The sequence below is a fragment of the Meles meles genome, chromosome 1 (assembly GCF_922984935.1).
Source record: "Meles meles chromosome 1, mMelMel3.1 paternal haplotype, whole genome shotgun sequence".
Lineage (NCBI taxonomy): Eukaryota > Metazoa > Chordata > Mammalia > Carnivora > Mustelidae > Meles > Meles meles.
The window spans coordinates 199895755-199901714 of record NC_060066.1 but is presented as its reverse complement, the minus strand read 5'-3'; positions in this window follow the sequence as shown (position 1 = coordinate 199901714).

Genomic DNA, 5960 nt, shown 5'->3' with positions numbered 1-5960 from the left:
GTATTTTCATCTCTCCCATTAAAACTCCGTACCCATTAGCAGTCACTCCCCTCTTCCCTTCCCCTCCCTCTAAAGTCTTTTTTTTTTTTTAAGATTTTATTTATTTATTTGACAGAGAGAGAGGGATCACAAGTAGACAGGGGTGGGGGGATCACGCTCTCTGCTGAGCAGAGAGTCTGATGTGGGGATCGATCCCAGGACACTGAGATCATGACCTGAACCAAAGGCAGAGGCTTAACCCACTGAGCCACCCAGGTGCCCCAGCCCTCCCTCTAAAGTCTTGAGCAATCCCTAGTCAAGCTTCAGTCTGTATAGATTTACATATTTTGGGCATTTAGTATATATTTAAGATTTTATTTATTTTTTTGAGAGAGAGGAAAACAGCATGAGCAACGGGAGGGACAGAGGGAGAGAGAGAAGCAGACCTTCTGTTGAGCAGGGATCCTGATGCAGGACTCAATCCCAGGACCCTGGGATCATGACCTGAGCCGAAGGCAGACGCTTAACTGACTGAGCCACCCAGACGCCCTATTCTGAGGATTCAGTGTAAAAGAAATCATATACTATGTGGCCATTTGTGTCTGGCTTCTTTCACTTACCATGTTTTTGATGTTTATCCATGTTGTAGCAGGTGTCAGTATGTTATGTTCTTTCATTGCTAAATAATATTCCATTATGTGGATATATTTTATTTGTCCGTTCATCAGTTAATAGACATTTGGGTTGTTCTGCTCTCGGACTACTATAAATAATGCTACTGCAAAGATTGGTGCGGTTTTTGTGTGGACACGCATCTGTGTGCATTTCTCTTGGGTTTATACCTAGGAGTGAAATTACGTGGGCTGCATGGTCATTCCATGTTAAATTTTCGGAGAAACTGCCAAACTTTTTTCAAAGTGGTTGTTACTGGGGTGCCTGGGGGACTCAATCGGTGGAGGGTCTGCCTTCGGCTCAGGTCATGATCGCAGGGTCCTGGGATGGAGCCCTGCATTGGGCTCCCTGCTCAGCGGGGAACCTGCTTCTCCCTCTCCTGCGGCCTGCCGCTCCTCCTGCTTGTGCTCTCTCTCTCTCAGTCAAATAAAATCTTAAAAACAAAAAACAAAGTGGCTGTACTCTTTGACATCCCCATTAAAAGTGTCCAAGAGCTCCAACTCCACTTCCTCGCCAACATTCATTACTGTCTTTTTTATTTTTGCCATCCTAGTAGGTATGGGGAGTGATCTTGTAATTTTTTTTAGAAGATTTTTATTTTTAAGTAACATCTACTGCCAACGTGGGGCTTGAACTTACAACCCTGAGATCGACTGTCCCACGCTCTACCAACTGAGCCAGCAGGCACCCCATATCTTGTGGTTTTGGTTTGCATTTCCCTGATGGGAGGCTAAGGCTGCTTGGTATCTTTTCCTGAGCTTATTGGCCATTTGTATATCTTCTTTGGAGAGATATTTATTCATATCATTTGACCATTTTTAATTGGGTTATTTACATTTTTATTATTGTGGGGTCTTTCCATTTACTTGGTTGTTCTTTGACTTCTCCCAACAATGCTATGTAGTTTTCAGAATAGAAGTTTTCCTCTTCTTTTGTTGACCTTATTCTTAACTATTTTATTATATTTGATGCTACTGTAAGTTAAATTTGTTTAATTTCATTTTTTTGCATAGTTCATCACTAATGCATAAAAACACAACTGATTGCTGTATGTTGATTTTGTATCCTACAACCCTACTGGCCTCATTTATTAGTTTTATATTCTTTTGATGGATCCCTTAGGGTTTTCTATACACAAGATCATATTACCTGCAAATAGAGCTAATTTTTCTTTCTTTCTTTTTTAAAGATTTTTATTTATTTATTTATTTTTACAGAGACACAGTAAGAGAGGGAACACAAGCAGGGGGAAGGGCAGGAGAGGGAGAAGCAGGCTTCCAGCAGAGCAGGGAGCCTGATGTGGGGCTGGATCCCAGGACCCTGAGATCATGACCTGAGACGAAAGTAGATGCTCAAGGACGGAGCCACCCAGGTGCCCCTAAAGCTAGTTTTATTTGCCATCTGCTCGCCTTTTATTTCACTTTCTTGCCTAATTGCCCTGGTAAGAACCTCCAGTACAATGTTGAATAGAAAAAGAGGGAGTAGACATCCTTATCTTGTTTCTGATCTAGGTGCGAAAGCATTTAGTATTTCACAATTGAGCATGATGCTGGTTGTGGGTTTTTCATAGATGCCCTGTATCAGGTTGAGGAAGTTTCCTTATATCCCTAATTGTTGAGATCAATCTTTCTTTCTTTCTTTCTTTCTCTTCCTTCCTCCTTCTTCCTTCCCTTCTTCTTTCTTTCTCTTTCTTCCATACTTCCTCCCTTCCTTCCCTCACTCCCTCACTCCCTACTTTCTTTCTTTCCTCCCTCCCTCCCTCTCCTTCCTTCCTTCTTTCTTCCCTCCTCCCTCCCTCCCTTTCTTTCTCTTTCCTTCCTCCTTTCTTCCTTCTTTCTTTCTTCCCTACTTCCTCCCTCCCTTCCTTCCCTCCTCCCTCCCTCTTTCCTTTTTCTTTCTTTCTTCCCTCCTCCCTCCCTCTCTCTCCTCCCTTCCTTCCTCCCTCCTTTCTCTTTCTTCCCTCCTCCCTCCATCTCTCTTTCTTTCTTTCCTCCCTCCCTCTCTCTCTCCTCCCTCCCTCCCTTCCTTCCTCCTTCCTTTTTCTTTCTTCCCTCCTCCCTCCCTCTCTCTTTCTTTCTTTCCTTCCTCCCCCTCTCTCTCCTCCCTTCCTTCCTCCCTCCCTCCCTTCCCTCCCTCCCTCCCTCCTTCCTTTCTTTCTTCCCCTTTTCCTCTCTCTCCTCCCTCCCTCCCTCTTTCTTTCCTCCCTCCCTTCCTCTCACTCTCCTTCCTTCCTTCCCTCCTTCCTTCTTCCTTCTTCCTTCCTTCCTTTCTTTCTAGTTCTTCATTTTAATTCTGGCATAGTCAGCATATGGTACTATATTAGTTTCAGCTGTATGAGGGCTTTTTTTTTTAAAGATTTTATTTATTTATTTGACAGAGAGAGATCACAAGTAGATAGAGAGGCAGGCAGAGAGAGAGAGAGAGGGAAGCAGGATCCCTGCTGAGCAGAGAGCCCGATGCGGGACTCGATCCCAGGACCCTGAGATCATGACCTGAGCCGAAGGCAGTGGCTTTAACCCACTGAGCCACCCAGGCGCCCCCCCCTTTTTTTTTTTCTTAAATCACTACGTGGTGTTGGATTTTGTTAAATGTTTGGTTGGTTTTTTTTCTGCATCTATTGAGATGATCATTTGGTTTTTATCCTTCATCCTACTGATAGGGTACATTACATTAGTTGATTTTCAGATTTTTTTAAGAGATGTTATTTATTTGAGGGAAAGCACAGGCAGGGGAAGGTACAGAGGTAGAAGCAGCTCCCTGCTGAGCAGAGACCCTTGCGTTTCCCCAACCCAGGACCCTGGAATCATGATCCAAGCCAAAGGCAGACGCTCAACCGACGGAGCCACCCAGGCATCCCTTGTTGTGGATTTTTGCAACTCGACTCAGAAGCGCCAATGGATGGATATTTCGAGGTTTCCAGTGGAGCTATTATGAATAATGTTGCTATGAACACTCATGTGCAAGTCTTGGCTTTGCATGGACATGCTCTCATTTCTTTGGAGTAAACACCTACGGGTGGAATTCCTGGGTCCTATGGTAGTTTTATCTGTTTTAAGATTTATTTGTTTATTTGAAAGACACACAGAGAGAGAGGGAGAGAGAGAGCAAGCCCCGGGGGAGGGGTGGAAAGAGGAGAGAATCTCAAGCAGACTCCCAGGTAAGTGCGGAGCTGGATGAGGGGCTTGATCCCACGACCTTGAGATCATGACCCGAACTGAAATCAAAAGAGTCGGATGCTTAACTGACTGAGCCCCCCAAAGGCCCTAGTAGATTTATCTTTTGGGGGAACTGACAAAATGCTTTCCAAGTGGTGGTAGCCTCTTATGGTCCCACCAGCTAAGTATGAGGGTTACCTGAGAATTGATTTAAACTGTTTCTTCCTCAGGGGCGCCTGGCTGGCCCAGTCGTTTGGCTCAGGTCATGATCCCAGGGTCCTGGGATCGAACCCTCCATCGGGCTCCCTGCCCAGCGGGAACCCAGCTTCTCCCTCTTCCTCTCCCCCTGCTTGTGTTCCCTCTCTCACTGTCAAATAAATAAGTAAATAAGCTAATATCTTTCTTTTTAAGATTTTATTTATTTATTTATTTGACAGAGAGATCACAAGTAGGCAGAGAGGCAGGCAGAGAGAGAGGGGGAAGTAGGCTCCCTGCTGAGCAGAGAGCCCGACGTGGGGCTCTATCCCAGGACCCTGAGATCTGACCTGAGCCGAAGGCAGAGGCTTAACCCACTGAGCCACCCAGGCGCCCCAATAAAAATCTTCTTAAAAAATAAGAAATACACTGTTTCTTCCTCTATAAAGTGGTGGTAATAATAACAGACTTCACAAAGTCAGGGAGATCATGATGTGTGGCGGATTTAGCAGGGTTCTGGGTCCACACACCCAAAAGGCTCAGTACATGACACCTTTTTTATGTTCCCTTGTCTTTACTAATGTCCCAAGCTTTGGCCCTGGGTTAACTCACCTGGGTGAGATTGTCTTCAAGTCTTCCCTGTAAACTGACTTCTTGGTGTCAAGTTCCACACCCTTCTTCTTAGTCACAGTCCCCTAACCATCTTAACAGGACCCTCCAACCTAATCCCCCTCTCCTACTGCCCTCAGGGTTTGTGTCAATCTCTTTGGCTCCATGGGCTTTCCTACGGCAAGGGCTCCAAATTGGCTGACCTCGGGCAGCAGGCAATGGTCCATGAGCCTCTCCTGTCTGCTGAACGACAGGACAGAAGATACTCATTGCTCTCCTTGGAAGGGACATCTCCCACCCCTCATATGGCCTAACTCTGAGTGACTCCTCTTAATCCTTTAAGTCCTAGTTTGGGCCTCACCTCCTCCAGGAAGCCTTCCTAATGACCGCCACCCCCCCCCCCATTATGTATCATACTGCAACTATCACTTTATTTATAATTATATTTTTACACGCCTGTGTTACGAACATCCTAAGGATGGGGGCTATTTTTATTTTGTCTCCTCAGTGCCTAACACATGGTAGGTATTCAATAGCCCGTAAATAACATCTGTGTCCAAAGTATTAATGGTTACATGTTAGTATGTAAGAAAACTCTATAAGAAAAGGCTCTTGAACGGGGCCTCAAGGAATAAGCAGGTACCTGCTCAATTGAAATGGAGGGAAGGGCATGCCGGGCGAAGTGAAGAGCATGTGTAAAGGCCCCGCAGAGGAAAAACACATTTTTCAGGAACTAGGAAGTCCAGTGTGGCTATGGGCGGTGGGATGGAGTGGTGAGTGAGGCTGGAGAGGTAGGGGAAGCCACTAGTCATGTTGCAAATGTAATTTTATGCCAGCTGAAGGGGTCACGAGGGCAGAGAGGGGCCCTCCATTAAACGGGAGAGACGCGATCAGAACTGAGTTTGGGAGGGTGTGAGTACTCAAACTTCAGTAGCAAAGAGTTCACTAAGCCACAGATCCTGGGTCCTGCCCTGAGTTTCGGAAGGTCTGGGGTAGAGCCTGAGAATGTGCGTTTCTCACAAGTTCCCGGGTAATGCTGGCCTGAGGAACCCACTTTGAGAACTGCTGATACGAAGGATGGGACGAAAAATGGGTCGCAAGCTTTCCAAACCATCCAGCTGAGAGGAAGGTGATGGAGATGGAGGAGGGGAGGGGCTCACATTCTCGACCCGCTAACTTTTCAGTGTCTTAGTGGTGAGATTTCAGGCTCAGTAATAAGCCAGTGTGGGAAAGGGAGGCTATTTCTGGGGAGAAATCAGCCAGGCGGTCAGGAGAGTCCCCACCTTCCATGTGGGAGGACCAGACCCATGCTTGGTAATGACCTTCAGAAAGCACAAGAATCAAGGTGTC